The sequence below is a fragment of the Pinus tabuliformis genome, chromosome 6 (genome assembly GCF_031772625.1).
Source record: "Pinus tabuliformis cultivar Carrire ecotype Pingquan chromosome 6, CPIR1, whole genome shotgun sequence".
Taxonomy (NCBI): Eukaryota; Viridiplantae; Streptophyta; class Pinopsida; order Pinales; family Pinaceae; genus Pinus; species Pinus tabuliformis.
The window spans coordinates 1,745,433,101-1,745,452,422 of NC_142292.1; positions in this window are offsets into that span (position 1 = coordinate 1,745,433,101).

The following is a 19,322-nucleotide window of genomic DNA, read 5'->3' on the forward strand; positions in this document are numbered from 1 at the left end:
GAGACGAAGCACAGGTAATGCCAGAGATGGTATGGACATTTCTAATGTCAATCCCTACTTTCTTTAAAGGAAAGATTGCAGAATCAAACTAAAAAGAGAAAAAGGCAACTTGAACCATCAAAATAATCTAAGACTGGAACAAGGAAGAATGCATTTGGAAAAGGGATTTAGAAATAAAGGGGAAATCACTCAAGCTAACTATTGATTAACTAATGAGTGTGTATTTTTCTTTAGTAGAGACACTTATCAGTCTGATCAGGTGGGCCCTTCAAAACTGCCTATGTAGAGATTTCCTTCTTGCACTAACCTGTCCTGCACTATCACTGTCTGCTTGCACTAGTGCAGGAACAGAGATTTATGGAGAGGTATAAATGGTGTCTTTAATAAAATCATTTTACTTCCTGCAAGGTATTGAACTTTTTCAGGTTCAGAGCACTCAGATCCCATGGCAAGAAACTAGTTCTCGCACCAGATCAGAGCTTCCTGCATTTATCCTTTAGTTCTTAAAATAAATGCTTAGTTACTGCAAGTTTTATTATACTGTGAAATCAAATTGCACACATAAAAATGAATGTTTCTAATTTTGACAAAGTGCAGAAATAAAGAAACAATCCATATATTTTATCCTGTCATAAAGTATTTAATGAAAGCAAGAAAATTGCGGGAAGTAAACTAGAAAGGCTTGCTGCATAATACCAACATGCACTGATGAAGATTGATTTCTCTTACTTGGACTAGACGGGGAAAACCAACCAAACAGAACTGCAGAAAAGGAATAGCACACCAACGTGCACTGGTGTAGGTTTATTTCTCCTTCTTGGACTAGGCGGGAAAACCAATATGAAATTAACTGCAGAAAAGGAATATCACACCAATGTGCACTGGTGCAGGTTTATTTCTCCTGCTTGGACCAGGTGGGAAAACCAATCCGAAATCAACTGTAGAAAAGGAACAGCACACCAACATGCAGTAGTGCAGGTTTATTTCTCCTGCTTAGACTAGGCGGGAAAACCAATCCGAAATCCAGTGCAGGAAAAGGAAATTTAACTACTTCACACAATGGATCCGCTTTCACTCAAACAGGAATACATGTGCTTGAAATTAAATCACACTGGAAAATATAAACATAAATTACAAGAAACATGAAATAGGGTAAACGTGCTGGGTTGGCTGGGCCCTAGCCAACCAGCGCATTTCCCTTTCAAATAGAAACGCTGCTCAGTACTTTATCATCAGCTTTCAAACATAGAAATACAATTTATAAAACATGAGATGGAGCCCCCTTCTTATTAATTCACTGAGGAAAATACATGCATGAATACATAGTCCAACCTAGATTCGAGCGATAACAAAATACAAGCTTGTTACCGCCTTTCTGGCTGTATCTTTGTTCTATACAAACTTCTATAAAAAATTGTCTCGTCCTATTTACATTATTCATTACATAGATCTTTGGCCGAAGGCCAAAAAGGTCGTTTAACCAATTACATAACTGTTATGCAGAATTTAGCTTCTCGACCTTCAAAATTAGACAGTTCAACAAAACTGGTCGTAGCCAATCTCCAGCTGTTCGTTCTTCATAAGTTCGATCTTGGTTGCCTTTGGATTGACCTTGCTATTATGACTGGGACTCAACTGTCTTCAGATCTATCTTGCTGTCGTGGCTAAAGCTGCTCAAAATGAGGCAGTGATCAAGGAGGTTTGGATCTGCTACAAGGATTTGTTGTGCTGGCACCGGTGCAAGATCCGATCTTGCACTAGGATCAACAGTTACGGTAAGCACTTGACTACCAAATAAACATTGGAGATATCGATAAGTTACAAGAGTTATTATAAGGAAGAAATCATGTAATAAATAATTAATTAATGCTAAGTTAAGTTAAAAATATGAAATATAAGGTGCATACGAAATATGTCATCTTCTTGGACTAGTGCAAGATGAGGGTGTATAAGAGAGGTAAAACAGTGGTAAATGGTTATAATTTAGGAAGGGGAAAATGGACAAAAGAGAGCAAATTAATGGGCTAACATAGACCATAATGATAGAGGAATTTCAGGTCGAGAATGTTCAACGCTTCAAACACTACTGGGAGAGTGCACTAACCATAATAAAAAAAACACATCATCCAATTAATTCAGCACAAAGAAGTATCTGGCTAGAGGAAATATGATAGAATAATGGTAGATATGACAGACTAGGAGTTACAAGGAATAGAGGGAAGCCAAAAATGGTGCTGGCTCTGATACCATGTCACGCCAGGAGGTAACTCCTCAAATGAAATTGCATTTATTCATTTAGATTGTTCATAGTTATATACATGTGGGAGTGACCATTTAGTTTCATCTCCCAATGACTCTTCCTTTTCCATTATTTATTATTTACATTATTTACAACTGTTCACCCAATCCCCATGATTAAGTGTCAAGAAAAAACAATGGAGACACATTTAACATTGATGCTGAAGTGATCATCAGAGTCATCATTTTTTAGATTTGAAAATTGGGCTTTCTACTAAAAATTGGCTTGTCAACCAAAAACAAAGATGCTGCTACCCTCATTCTCTGTTAAGTCTTTTGCAAGGCCATTTTGGATTTCCAAAAATATTGATAACCTCGTTATCATAAATTTTCCCTATTTATTACAATTTTAAATGTTGACATTATAAATATCAATATTTTCTAAAAAAATTAAAATACAAAGTTTTTATTGTGATAACAACTGGCTCCACGGGGATGTTGTCGATCAATGATGGTAGTAAGAACTTCCCATAGACTAGTTTCCTCATCCATTACAAACACTAGCTTAAAACAAAAGTTACTAAAAAATAAGGACTTCATCATTTTGGGAGATGTTTTTACAGACTCTGAACTTCAAAAAATATAATTGTTTAACAACTTTTATTTTTTTGATGAATATGAGTGGAACCTCAGGGCCTTCACTTTGGGCTTCAAGTCCTTTGGACTATTCATCCACACCTACTAGATATTTTTCAAAATATATGGATATGTACAATGAAACTTGTTGCACACAATGTGGAGTTGAATTCGTTGATTCTCGAATTCGAAGATAAAATCATTTTTGTGTTTAAGAAATATAATGCTTTGGGAAATGTCTGTTGACTAGACCTTCTGACGGAAATTCTCCTTGTAGACCTTCTAAAATGAAACTATGTTTACCCCGGAAAGCTGTAATTCTGTATGGCCCTTTCCAAATGTTTTTAAACTTGTTGTGTTTAAATGTATCCTCAATGCGAGCATCCCGTTTTAAAACCAGATCTTGGCATTTAAAGTCATCTTGTTTACTTTTTTGTCAAAAATTGTATTAATCTCATTTTGTACTTCTTGATATTTTTCATACACGCTCTCTCTCTTTTCTTACACTTCAATTAGTTGATTTATCCTTCTCTGTAGATGATTTGGTTCTTCTCCCAACTCTTGCAAGTATTTCATAACAGGCATTCCAATTGAAATATGAAACAATGCGTCAACACCATACACCAACTGGAAAGGAGAACTATTGATTGACGTTTTAGTACTAACTCTATTTTCCAATAAGGAAAACTTGAGTTTCATGTGCCAAGCCTTTTTGTTATCTTCTAGCAACTTTTTAATAATTCTAACTAAACTCTTATTGGATGATTCTGCAAGCCCATTAACTTGAGGGTAATAGGTTGTGGAATGACTAAGTATGATATGGTAGTCTTCACAGAATTTTACTAACCTCTTAGACTTGAAACACTACATTATCAGTAATTATCGTCTTTGGGCAATGTAACCTAGAAAGAATATTTTCTAGGAATTGAATAACCACAAGATTAGTAGCTTGCCTTCTTGGAAGTGCCTCAATCCACTTTGTGAAGTAAGTTATCCCTGTCAAGATCCATCTATGTTGTGTTGATGATGTTGGATGAATTTCACCTATGAATTCAAGGCCCCATTGTTGGAAGGGAGCCTCCACATAGATAGGTTTCAAAGGTAAAGACATTATTTTTTACTTTCCCTCAAACAACTGAAATTTGTGACAAGCTGCCACTTCTTTCCTAATATCATAAAATAAAGTAGGCCAATAAAAAATGGCTCTCAAGATTTTATCTATTGTGTCCTTCCAGTAATGATGTCCCCCACATGCTCCTTCATGAAACTCTTTACTTATTTTCTTAGTTTGATCTTCTAGAATACAGTTCAACAAAATACCCTGAGGGTATTTCCAATATAGATAACCATTCAAAAGACAATACTTAATAGATTTCAATCTAAAAGATCTAGCCCACGTGTTATCTATTCCTGGTGGTACTTGTAAATTCTATAGAATGTAAAGAACGTAAACAACTTCGGTATACCACAAAGATTGTTTAAAATGATATTCAACTTTAACCACTGATTCTTCACCTGACAGATCTGATAATTGAAAAATAATATTTATACCAATAGCATCAAGATTTGATTCGGTCATTAGTTTAGCCAAACCATGTCCTTTAATCAACTTGGTAGGTTTGTTTTCCAAGTTGAACTCCAACATTTTAGAAATCCACATCCATCTTATGCCATCACTATCTGGAGCATGTGGCACATATGCAGTCACATGAAAATAAATTAAAAAATCTAAAATATTTTAGTTCTTTGATCAATGCATATGCATATTTGTCTAGAATATTGTAATTCAATTCAACATCCCTCAATTCCCTACTAAAAAATGAGATAGGTTGTTCTTGACCTACCTCGTTCTTTTGAAGCAACACGACAGAGATAGTGTGCTCAGAGGAAAACAAGAAAATCATGAAATCTTTTGAAAAATCGGGACTAATAAGTGAATGGGCTTGGCCTAAGGCTCTCTTGATATCATTAAAAAAATTATTTTCTTGCTCATTCCCCTTATTTTCACTCCCTTTCTTAAGAATTCTTGTTATTACTTTTAAAATTTCTCTAAAAATCGGAATAAAATGCCACAAAAAGTTTACTTTACCTAAGAAAGATTGCAATTACCTTTTATTTTTTGGTTGCTCGGTCTTTTGGCTTGGTGTCACTCTACTGGGGTCTATCTTGATTCTATACTTTGATGCTATGTGTCCCAACATCTTGCCTTCTCTTAGGGAAAAATGGGACATCTTTGGATTTAGAGAAACTCCAAATTTCCTGCACTTGCTAAAAGCTTTCCTCGGATGCTTCAAGTGGGCAGATTCAGATTTTCAGAAAACAGTAATGACATCTAGATAAATTACCACAAACGTATCTCTTTTGTCAGCAAAGGTGATGGCCATTGCACGTGGAAAAGTATCTCCTGCGTTCATGAGATGGAATGGCATCTTAGAATACATGAACATACCCCACGATGTGGTCAAGGCAGTCTTCTCCTAATCTTTTGGGCCACACATGAACTGTCTGTATCTTGAAAACTCATCCAATAGGGAAATCCTTTCTACACCAACCACCTTCTGAAGAATGTGATCCATTTTCAGCAAAGGATAATTATCCTTCAGTAGGAATTTATTTAAATTTCTGAAATCCACACACAGGTGAATTTCCCCACTTTTCTTTCTTACTGGCACCAAGTTCACTACCCAATTCGAAAATCTGAGTGGAATGATAATTTTTGTAGCCAACAACCTCTTCACTTCTTTCTCAATTAGTGGTAATAGCTTCCAATTCATCCTTCTTAACTTTTGTTTAAATGGTTTTTCATCCCCCTTAAGTGGTATAGTATGTTGGATGATAGACTGATCACAAATCTTCAAATATTCGTACCTCCAAGCGAATATATTAGAAAATTCCTTCCATAATTATGCATATTGTGGTTTCTACTCTTTTTCCAAAGTGTTGGAAACTTTGACTACTTTTGGGTCACTTTCAATCCCAAAATTATAATCCTCCATGTTGTAGTGTTTTCTTCTCAAAGATGTACAAAAAGAACCCACTTAAGATTGTGGATGAAAAAAAATCTCAACAATATAAATGACTACTAAACATTGTAGATCTGCAGCAACTGATAGAAACAAAACCTGCTAAAATTCTGATCTATGCCACAGTCATAGTTAAAGAGAAAAAAGAAATAGTAATAACTCTAAACATCCAATGGAAACCAAATATACAAAGAATAGCTTTTATGATAACACTTGTGAAGGGAACAAAAATATGTTACCAATCCCCCTCTATGGGATGGGTTCTTGGCTATCCTCAAATGTATTCAGCTTGTGCAGAGTCTCTCTCCTCTATAATGTGTAAACCCAGCAAAAATATGGTGTGCGACAATGAAAATAATCATAGTTGCAACAGTGAGTGCAACAATGAAAATAATCAAAAGTGAATAATGAATGGAAAACCCTTCTATTTATAAAAAAATATTGATTTATCCTCGAATAATGAGCAATAATAAAATATTATTAGCCCCAGTAACCACTTGGAATATTTTATTATATTTGGTTAGGAGGGAAAAAGTATTTAAACTTTTATTTAGAACTAATAAATAAATAAATGATTTATTTATCATCTCAAGGAATTGGTTGAGGAATAATAAATAAATAAGGATTTATTTAATTATTCCTAAGGGATTTAGTCAAATTTGACAAATAATAATTAATTAGCGATTAATTAATTATTCTTAGAGAAAAATAAGATAATTAATGATTTATCTCTTTATTTTTCATGATTGGGTCAAATATAACAAGGAATAATAATTGAACAATGGCTTAATTATTTATTCCTAGCAAAATATCATACAAATAGTGATTTATTTAATTATTCTTCATGGGTTTAACTATAAATTACTTAACAAAGGTGGTTTATTAAGTAATTTCTCACAGTGAAATAAATTTTACCATGGTAAAATTGGCTTTACATGGTCTACTTCGATCCATCTAGTAAATTAGGCTAGATGATCAATTTTTTGGCCATAACACTCCATCTCACTATCTTTGGGAAGAATTCTTGGCTTTACTCCTAAATCATTAGAATCAAACAATATTCCTAAAGGCACCAAGACTCTAGGAATCAAATTATTACTTAGTTGAATAATTTCATGTCCTGCTACAACATTCAAAAAGACTACCGTTTCAAAATTTTTATCTATAGTTTCATCTTCATGTTTTTCTATTGGGGTGCTAAGAAATTCTTCAGTTATTTCCAGAAATATTTTGATATGGGGATCATATTCAAACACCTGCTAGTGAATTCTATTATCCAGAATTGAAATCTTGCGTCTCACATTTATCTCATACTTTTTATTTGGATAAATCAGAATTCTGAATACACTCATAGCTGTTGCCAAGGAATCTGCAATTCCATTTTCCTGCCTTGATACCAGTGAGATCTCATGTTCAGAAAAGAAGTTTGAAAACAAATCCCAAATTCCATTTATGTAGGCTCTTATTCTTGGATGTTTGGTTTGATAGGTGCCTTTGACTTGGTTCACAATGAGTTCTGAGTCCCCAAAAATGTGATTTTTCTGTGCATTTTTCTCTTTTAACAGATTTAACCCAATGACGAGAGTTTCATACTTTTCTATTATTTGTACAGTGAAAATGAAGCTTAAATGAATGTAATTGACTTGTAGAATTTGGTGGAATGATCCACACTCTTGCTCAAGAATCTTTCTCACACGTGGATCTATCAAAATGTAATTTCCAGACATTGTCTGAAAATTTCTGAACCTGTTCTTGTTGAATATCAGTTTCATTTGTTGCTTATATTTCCCCCTCAAAAAAGTAATCATTGAAAAATATTTGTGACCCCATCTCTGTGTCAATTACATAGATTGGGTGATTATCTGGTTGGGTTCTGCTGCTCACCATATAGGCCATTTGAACTTCTTAGTATAATTTTTTCATTTCACCAAACAATGGTATGGAAGCATAAGTCATGTACATCTGTAAAGTTCCTCCCAATATTTTTTCCCAAGATCTGCTACTACTATATGCATCAAGCCACTCTTAACGAGAAGTTGAGCTAAGGTAACAACTAAATCCTTGATCATCCCTAAACATTTTACCTTTCTGGAATAAAAAGAGAAAAAATATCTTTAGGTATAGTAATTTGGAGTCCTAGATGGTCCATGACTAACTTAGGCATGAGGTTATGTGAAGCTTCAAATTCTAACATGGTGCTTTTAAGAATCATATCATGCACATTTAGACATACACAAAATGGAGGCACATCATCATTTTCACTTGTGCTGTGTGGGCCAAACACAAATTCGGGAGCATCATCATCTAGGTTCAAAGAATCTTGTGAAATTATTTTGAGTTGATCAATTTATGAATTTTTAATCATAGTAGAAATTATTTTCCTATATTCCTCATTTCTTAAAAGTTCAGCAAAAGGAATGAGACACTTTTAACTTACTGATTTTAGACTCCAGATTAAAAGCTGACTATAATTTTTTGCATCTTTGGTCTCCTTCCTTGCTTCTTTTGGATTGTCCTTCTTTGGCTTCTCTGGCCTCTTCAGTATCACTTTTATAGGTTCATATTGTTGTTCAGATGCTGTCTTTTGTGGTGGATCTTTGATAGGAACATTTGAGTTCCTTAGGTTGTACTGTCTTTGAAAATAAGCCACTGCATTATTGTACCCTTGCTGATAAACAACTGAATCACAGAGATGAATTTTGTCCTCTTCTCCTGAGCATCCAACAGAAATATCATGTTCTTCTTTGGTAGAAAAAACTTGGGTTTACTTATCATCAAAGCACCCAATTTGTTGGTCTTCCTCATCAATAGTATCCTCATCTACAAATGATTATGGAAAAGGAGGTTCGAGCAATGGGTTATTGTTCTTCAGGAGCTTTTTGCTCTCTAGGATGATTTTGAGCAGCCTGGTGTCTCCTAAAATTCTGATTTCGGACTTGACGTTGATTCTCACCTCAGGGAGGAGTCAACTTATCCACTAGTATCTCTGTGGTTTTCACCATCACATTAAATTTTAAGTCTGGGGATGAAGATGACTCTTCTTTGAAACCTACTCTTCTTTCAACCTTCATTTTTTCCTTCTTTTCCAATAAATTGGCCTCCACTCGAATTGCATTACTCTGCATTTGCTCCAAAGTAGCAGGATTTATTTCACAGAGTTGATAAACCAACTTGGCATAAAAACATTCGGGATAATTTAATAAATCTAAAATAGGATGGGGCTTTATTTCAGCTGGAATAGAATAATAAGTCTTACTAAATCTGACTGTGAATCCTTATACAAATTCTCCTGGGTTTCTTTTGAGTGCAATATACTTGACTAAAATATGTAATGGGATTTTATTCACTTCCCAAATAGTAATATATGAAACATTTCTTTATCTCACCTGACATACTTTGTGAAAAAGTCTAACTTTAACATCCTCATGGTCAACTTCTTCTAGATCTATGAAATTGTTGATTTTGTCTACATGCTCCTGAGTTGTATAGCACCCAATACTATCAAATTGAACAAGACGATGTCCATAATTCTGTAGGAGGTCATGATTTTTTCCTCCAAGATCCAAAGGTTCATATCGGGCAGCCATAGGCCTACGATGTGAAATTGTACTAACAATAGGAGTAAGGACAACAAAAGTGATAAGTAATGCGATTGTTGGAATGGCAGTTGATGGAATAGGCATTTGAAAACCTCCAGATGATGGTTGAGTAGCTGAGGTAAACAAATATGGGATGAAATAAGGATAAGTCAGAGATTTGGTAGCAACTTCCTAAAGTTCCTTGGCTTTTTGTTCTAATTTTTGAAAGTGAACCCAAATCTCAAAATCTTGGGGTGGAAGCTCTAGTTCCAAGATAGAGGGCTGAGGGGTAAACGTCTTAAGATCTATGGATCTAAAACAATTTCTGACAAAATACTCTTAGACTTAGATCTAAGTAAGTTACTTTGAAATTTTACATCTAGCACTAAGTCTTCAAAAGTTTCAACATTTACAAGTAGAGAGAAATATCTTTCTAAATAAAATGTACATGTTTCCTTGGGAGTCTTTTTCCTGAACCTCTTTTCTAGGCTTGACAAGATATAACGTGGATTTGGATCCGAGTTCCTCCGAGTATGAAGGCATGTATGATCTAGAACTCCATCAGTAAGAGCCTTTGAGATCATAATGTGTAGTTTCCAGAGAAAACATCTTATAGTCAAAATGATATAAAAATCTTTGTTCCCCTCATAGATTTGATCTTCTACAATAAAATTGTTAGGGGAAAAATATGATCCTCATTCCCCAACAACGATGCCAAATTTTTATCACTTAGGGAAAACCCTGGCCGTGGAAAAAACCCTAAGGTAACCTCAAACCTCTTTTAGGTTGAAAGTTGGCCCTTCAACCCGGAGAGGGATCTCTCCATAAAACTCAACTACCCTATGGTCACTGTAGTAGAAGGTTTTCTGCAATTGAGTTAAGGTGGCCAGATTTAGATCTAGGGATGAAATTGGTTGGGTGGCTTTCAAAACATTCCATTGGGCATGGATTATAGTTTTTAAACAAAACAAATTACAGATCTAATGAGCGAGTTGTACAAAGCATGAAAGCAACAATTCCTTTGACTGTTCGGGAAATTAGAAGAAAGAGAAACTGTCAAGGAAACAAAGTTTATATATTTTTGGAAGAAAAAATAATAATGGTTTAGAATACAAGAGAGGAGCATAAATGAAATATAATCTTATAAACTAACATTTCAGACATGAAAGGGATTTTGTATAACAAAGAAATACTGTGAGGCAGATGCAACACATGAGTTTCCTACAAACTGCTCATTAAAAATTGTAAATAGATTCAAGATTGCTTGAAAGTATCAAATTGCAAGTATGTTTTTGAAATAAATTACAACCATTCTTTATTCTTCATAAAATGTTATATAAGAGCTTGTATAACTGCTTGCACAATAGTAGTCACCATATTAATTACAATAATATGAGATGTATGAAATATCTTTCAAATTCATGGATGTAAAAACTAAAAAAATATTTTATCTTTCCTAGAATAACTATAGGAAAATATTCACATTCACAAAAATTACAGCAACAATATCAGCGAGGAAATCCCCATTTTTCATGTCATTACAGTGATTCTTTGGTTTCCAAGATCCTCCCTGTCCTATCTAATAGCCAGCAGTGTTTCCTCTACACAGTGTACAGACTTCATCTTAAGTCCCCACCCTTCCATTTATCAAGCTTTCTCACTTTGTTCCTCTTTTCTCCCTTCTCTTCCCCCCTCAGCAAGCACAAATTCCTTCTAAGCACCCATGCCCTCCATCTGCCCCTCCCATTTTATCAGCCCTCCTTCTAGACTGACATATCCAGTCATTTGCCTCCCTTCAAATTTGTCGTTCGTAAGGAATTCTGCTTTTTTGGTTTCCAAGGGAAAAACCAGTCTGTGTGCCTTATCCGGATTTCAAAAAATCATTCATTTGCATCTATTAATATCATCGGGCCTACAGTCCAAAACCTTTTCTGCATCGCTGCACCCCACTTCCTTAGATCTTTGATCAAATTAGCACTGTTGATTGGGCACTCGATCTGATGGTCTTTGATTAGCCTAACCATCCAAATCTGCACGAATCACCCACACCGTAGATTTGTACACATAGGATCAGACGAATCTCACTGATTTGGGGCGGTAAACAAGCACAGAGTTTACCCCCCCAAAAAGCAGTTTTCTTTCTCTCCTTACGTGTCGCCCGGTCAATGGAATCGGGCGACCCCTCCCTTTTACCACTTATGGTTTATATCCTTCCTGATATACCGCCTCTGCATTTAATCCTGCCCTTCTGCTCCGTTAACTTGTGGACTTCTTCGCGCCCGATGACCGTCGATCTCATCCATCGATGGTTGAGACAGCTCCTCCAGTCTCCTCTTCCTTCAACACCTATGGTTAATCCTAACCACACATCCTCTAATCCCAATCTTTGCGAACTAATATTAGCCACTAATCTTCTGACAACCTCGTCTGTGGACACATCCAACAGATCCCATTTATGCCAAAAGGAAAATGGACATCAGCAACAAAAGAAGAAGCATCTTAGGCAACACAATATCAAAGATACATAACGAATTTCAGAGTAGAGGGCAGAGACAAAGGAAGAACAAGCATATAAATCACATGGTATCCAACCCAATGAAGGAGAGAACTCTTCTAGCAATGAAGGAGAGAACTAGGACAATTATGACGAGAAGAACCAGTCAATCAGGAGCATTCAGTCTTTAAGCCTTGAAAAACTGTCAGAGAGCCCATGACTTGTAAATTTCTCTTTCTAGTAGGTCAGTTCGTTCGTTAGGCAGTACACTAGAATACACATAAAAACTCATGAAGTCTTGAACAAAAGCCCAGGAGAAGAGACTGTGTTCCTATCTCATGGCTTTGAGGTTTTCCATGATACAGTTGTAATAGGAGGTTGCTCCATCAAAGCTTTTTGTATTATTAAACTACCTCACCTTGTTTAAAAAAAAAAAAAAAAAAAAACTATAAGAAAATATTCTAATGTTTAGGTAAAGTAAAATAACTTGTTGAACTATCTCCCCTGGAAATAAAATAGGTCCCTAAATGGTATCTCAACATACTAGCTCACAAAACAGGTCCCCAAAACATGTTTGTCTATTCATCCTACTTTTCTTCATTTCTACTGGAAAAAATGTCAACACTGTAGTTGTCAGCATTATTGGTGTTCTATTTGCAACTTTCATTGACAGGCTAACTGTCAAGATTTGCACCTTCACGCCATTTTCAAAATCACTGAGAACAAGGATATTAGCATTTTCTCTTATCTGAATATCATTGACAACGAAGATGTCAGTGCTCATTGTTCACTCGAAAATTGCGGATAGGCAAATTATCGACCATTTCCCTATATCACTTTTTCCATCAACCGACATGTGTAATTTTCACCACAAAATAGCTTACATCAACATTATCAAAAATGCTGACAATAGAAATGTTAGCTCTCTCGACTATCACGTTGTATGCAAAATCTATAAGGATGAATGTTAGTGATAAATTGGAAACATTTTTTTCATAAGATAGGTGGGAAATTTTTTAAGTTTAATACCCTAGCATCTTAGCCGGGGGTACTAGCAGCCTTGAGCAATACCTCTACCCTCTCCAATATATTTTTTTAACTCTCCCTTGTCTCCATGGGTCCCCTTTTCATAGTTTCTCTATTTCAGCTCTTCTTATAGCATGTAGCCTTCTTCTTCATGTTAATAATAAGGCTTTTCAGTGGCATGTTGTCCATGTCAATCACCTCCTTAGCCAACTCTAGGTTATTCCTGAGTTTGATCTTGTATCTTAACTGGTTAGTTGGCCTGGTGTGTCTATTGCTATGCTTAGATACCTTAGGCAGTGGCTCCTCCTCTTTATCTTCCACCTCTGATTATTTTCCATTAGGGTCCTCTGCTTTAGATGTGTTTGTAAGGGAAGTTTTAGAGGGTGGAGTTGCAACATGGGAAAAGTCAACATCAACACATGGGTTCACATGAAAAACAAGTTCTAGTTTATGAAATATGACACTTTTCCTCTGGTAAACCTTAGGGATCTTGGGACCAGATGAGGTAGATGGAGCTCCAATGTTTTCTTAGTTGGGAGGGAGATCAAGAGGAGCTTGAGCCTTTGTTTTCTTCCCCTTTTTGGCAGTGTGTGGTCTGTCCCTTCTTTTCTTAATGGGTTGAGGTTGAAACCTCCCTAGAAAATGAAATGACTCCAAGTCATTTCTATCTTGGCCAGCTAGTTTTCTATTATTAATTTTATCATGGATTTGTGGTATATAAAATGAGAGGAAGGATTAGTACGGGCCCTAAACCTACCTGCGATATGCTTAAGGCTCTCCAACAGGTAAAAACGTGGATTTATCCTAATCTGGCTAGCAAGAAGAGCAAGGAAGTAAAAATGGTAAAGGTTCACTCGATGATACCGAACTTCACATGAAAAATATTATTGAGAGAGGCATAGGGGGATAGGTCATTGATCTTGCAGCCACTGCTTTCTAACTCCATCCCTCCAATTCTACCCTCTGAATTCTTCTTTGAAGAAGAAAGGGATATTAATACCTGATAGAATGTGACTGTGAAAGATTCTTTCACCATTCGCTGGTAAAGCCATGGCCTCAACAATGGTTTTCTTTGTAACTGTGAAAGACAAACCTCCCACTTCCACATGGTTCCCATCAAACCCTTGTGCAAAGGACAGAGCCACACGGTCATGATATTTAAAACAACGGTGGAAGAATTCACTCCATCCTACCTACTGAAACAACTAGAGAATCTCGAGGTAAATATCCAGCAAATCCGGTACATTGGGCTCGGACCGGTTCAATTTACCACCTCTTCCCATTTTGTTGTGTGGCATTCCCGAGATTCGATGCCAAAACTCGACAAACAAAACCGCTCCCAATGCCAAGTGTAAAGGCTCCCGAAATAATGTCAACTAACTGGTTATAGGGCAGACCAAGGTAACTTATCATGTGGTCGAGGTAAAACAGTGGTCGAGTGACTACTCATGTCATTTCTGGCTATGATTACGAATAAATTCGTATCATATGATAAGATTTATTTAAATGACCTATCACTTATTATAATAGGTGAAAAATGACTAACCCGATAATTTACCCTTTAGAAAAGGATGGAGACACATTTAATCGGAAACATTAACGCTGAAATGGTTAGCACAATAATCATTTTTTAAATTTGAAAATTGGTTTTGGCACTGACAATTGGCTTGTCAGCCAAAAATGAAAATGCTGCTACCCTCGTTGTCAGTGAATTCATATGCAAGATCATTTCAGATTTCCAAAAATGTTGATAACCCTGTTATCAGAAATTTTCCATGTTTATTACAATTTTAAATGTTGACACTGCAACTATCAGCATTTTCTAAAAAATAGAAAATACAAAGTTTTTATTGTGATAACATTATATGTATTGAGTTGTGGATTGCAGTGAACAAGTCTCATGAGTTATCGTTGTGTAAAGAACAATGCATCAAGTTCTAGAATTTGAGGTTTGTTGTGAAAGAGATGAAAGACTGACCTATTGTATCAAACCCGTGCGTGTGAAGAACCTGCATTAATATGTTGAAGAACATGAGAAGTAGCATAAGAGATGTTGCGTAATTGTGCGTTGAAGACATGCGTGGATCACAAATACTTGCATGTTGCGTTGAGTTGACAATCTACATTGCATTAAGAAATCAGAGTGCATGGATTGTGTTGACATGCGTGGAAAATAAACCAGCGTTCCCTCACGTTTTTTTTTGATCTGTGCATTTGCTGTGGCTGTTTTGTTGAACTTGTGTGTTATTCTTGGTATTCACATAATTTTTTTAGGCATAAACTGGTGTGCATTAAAAAGGTGGAAGATAGTTTAAAAAGTAATCTGAAGTGAATGTTAAATATGAGGAGTGAGTGTTTTAAAATGTGTTTTTATATACCACTAAATGTGGACGTAAAAATGAGTTGAGTGATTGTTTTCATGATGGCTTTAAAATCATTTAATTCTCCCTTTTTTCATTATGTGAAATATTTATGAGTTTGAGAGTTAGTGGAGAATAATATTTAAGGAGAGAGAATCAATGGTTTATTGAGATCAGATTAATTAGTGGTTTATTAAGATTGAGATGAAAAAAATCAAGGTTGATGAGAAAATTAGTGTTCAGAGAGAGATAGCATTTTGAAAGAGAATTAGTATTGTGAGAAATAATGATTGAATAAATTAGAAAATTAGTGTAAAGTTGTGTAAAATTATTTCTATTTTGAGTATAGGTGAGGACTCATGTGAAAATCATTGTCAAATGAAAGTTAAGAATTGATGTATAGTTCAAATCAGTGAAGAAATTTTAAGTCAAGGAGTTAATGTCCATGTTTAAGTTAAGTTTAGTTGAATTCAAGAGTATTTTTGAGTTGAGTAAAGTTGGAGTCATAAGGTGCATTTTTGGTTGTACCCGACACCCAAGGTTCATTGATGTAAAAGTTGACATCAAATTAGAAGTCCGGAGTTAAAGAGTCATAATTCAAGTCAAAAGTGCATTTAAGTTTGAGTCATTAATTGTAATTGGGTGCATGATCGGTAGAGCGTGACACCCAAAGTGTGGTCAATGTATTGTAAAAACCAGGGATATTGGAAGCAGAGTACAAAGGAGCTTATGAAATGGAAGAAGGAGATGAAGATGACTATGGAAAGTCATTTGCTAAATTCATAGAAAAGACATAGCGATGCCATAGTAGTTGGCGTACATAATGAAGAGTTCAAGAAAGAGATCGTTGAGTTGAAGGCACAACTTAACATGTTGATGGAGCTGTTATAAAGTTAGAAACATGGATAGATAATCAAGAACATAGACGGAAAATAAAGCAGTTGATTGCAAGGACACAAAAGAAAAAGTTGAAAATTTTGTTAAGGCAAGGGGAAAAACTACAGATAATCGAGATGAATGTATGCATTTGTGAACGAAAACAAGGACCAAGGCTTTGTGAAGATGATGATGGTTTTAAAATGAAATCTATTGATATGAACGTGGGTTTGATTCCCATAGATGGTGTGAGAAACTATTTAGAAGTTCAACATAAAGATTTGAGGACATAATCATCTGTCGAGATTATAAAGCCTTATGTTTTTGAATCTGACAATTGTTGTGTGGGTGTAGGATATGTTGTAGATGATGGACAAGACACTAATTATGTTTCATGCAGAGATAAAGACCAACTTATTGAAATGATTTCTGAAAGAGACCATAAAATGTTGATGAAATATAAAGAAGAACTACACATTAGGGGAACTTTGAGGTCTAAAATATGCCTCTTAAGGAAATTATAAAATAAGAGTGGAAATAATAAAATAATATTAGATTACATCAGCAAATTTTAGAGGGAAAAAAGAAAAAACTATTTTTAAACTCGTATTTTCAACTTATCTCCTAATGAGTTTCCTCAAATTTCAAGCGAGAACACTCGTTGGATGCATAATTTGATTCCACATCAAAGGAATAACCATGTTTCATAATATCGATGGACCCTGCTACACAAAATAATGAGAAATATATGAAAAATGTGATTGCAATCACATTTTTTCATGTATTTCTATTTTTTTGTGTAGCAAGGTCCATCAAAAGTATGTAACATGGCTACCCCTTGGATGAGGAATTAAATTTTTTATTCAATGAGTATTCCAATTCGAAATTTGAGTAAAACCTTAGGGAGATATGTTTAAAATGAGAGTTGAAAATGTAGTTTTATTATTTTATTGTTTTTTAATATTTTTACTTTTTTACTCCAAAAATGGTGAATCATCCCCCATGGTTGACATCATCATCTTGAATCTTATTGGTTCTTATAAAGTTTATTTTGGTTGTACATTTTTCTTAGGAAACCCATTTTAGACATCAAAATCCCTTAATGATTGCTAGAAAAGATGCTGATGTTATCTGAATCTAATAAAGTTGCAAATAAAGAAGAGAAATGTGTGAGCATTGAAAATGTGGAACCTGAGATAAAATGTAGTTTGCAATTTAATGTTGAGAGTGCAAGTATAGACAATTATGATGAATATGAATTAATGTTCGAAGATAATAACAGTAAATTTTAGTTGGAAACTGTTGGGGTGATTTAACTGTAAGTTAAATCGCTATCATTTATTGTTAACTTAGGGTTCGTGAATTGACTAGGTATATACATGTACTATATGTACTAGGTGGTTATTTACTAGAATAGATTAATCTAATGCTATTGAAGCTAATTACAAAGAAAATTAAATCAATCCAATCAGAACCAATCCAAACCAAACATAAATAAATTGAAATCACACTTGCAAAATTGAAATCAATCCACACTTGCATGATTAAAATCACACAACACTTGCATAAATTAAATCACACCACACTTGCAATAATTGAAATAACACCTGCTGAATTGAAATCACACTTGCTGAAAGGAAAAGCACACTTGCATAAAATGAAACACACTTGCTGAAAATAAATGAAATAACATAACTATACTATGTTACGAATATGTACAAATATGTGTAAACTGTAGTTTATGAGGGCGCTCCATTCTTCAACAAGCACACTGAACAACTAACACATCTTGGAGATCAAAGTAGAAATATGCATTTCATAAAATGAGTTACAAGATATTACGATAATTCTCTATCCTCAATTTAAAAATCACATATTGGATGGAACTTGGAACCTTCAGTAAACAACTAGCAACTAGCTATCTCCAATAGTTAACAACTAACAACTAGTAACTAACAACTAACAACCCTTTGTATGCAGTGTGCACTCCTATTTATACAAAAATGGAGGATAAATATTCAATAAATATAGATCCTTAGATCTCTCCTAAATCCACATTTATCTCTTGCAGTTACAACCAATCATCTAAAAATGTAAGATACAAATCCTCTCAAAAGTCTCTCTTATTTTTGTTAAGACACATCCATGATTCTTCTCCTTTGAATTTGCTTAGTTGATGATCCACATCTTCTACAAATATTCCACTAATCATTATGAGTTGGAATTTGAAATTCGAATTTGTGGTTGGATAGCCAAATAAGATCCTTATATAATTTCCAAGTAGGCCTACAATATCATAAAACTCATAACACTTTTAGATATATATGAAAACATGTTAATTTCCTAATATTTAATCATAAATTCTCTTAAAACACTAACAATAAATGACTTTGAAAATGATAATGATAAACCCATGTGATCATGAAAATGGTTACTTAACGTAGGGTCATTCAAACCTTTCTAGTGCTCCACCCTTATCCATGATCCCATGGATCAAGAAAATGTTAAAAATTCAAAATTATTGGACGAGCTTGAAACCAATGGCAATGTGTAGATATCCTCACCATGAATCCAACGCATTCGTTTCACTGAAATATAACTTAGTATGCTCCAAGAATCGTGTTTTGTTCATTTTGGGAAACAACTAAAAAAATGAATTTTGAGTCGCAGGAATGCCGAGTCAGTGGTGAGCCCCAGTATTGCAGCAATATCGCTGCAACTCCTGAGACTCCCTTCTTTAATTTTATCAACCTGGTAGTTCGTAACAAACTTAGAAGCGACGATGTTGTATGCACAAGTACTAGCTCTTGTCGTTGCTGTCACTTGGTCAGCTGGCACAAGTCCGCTAGGAGCTTAAGCCAACTTCTATGAGCTCTGAGAAGAAGATTTTTAATTGATGGACGAAAGCTAACTCAAAGAAGGCTAATCTACTTGCAGAAAGAAATTGGAAAGCTGAAAGGAAACGTAAACCCTAGCAAACCCTAATTTTACCAGCTAACCCTACTGATGCAAGAAAGAGAATGCAAGCTACTGAAAGAGATGCCATTGACTTCTAGGAAGGTAAGATGCATGTTTCTAAGCTACTTATACA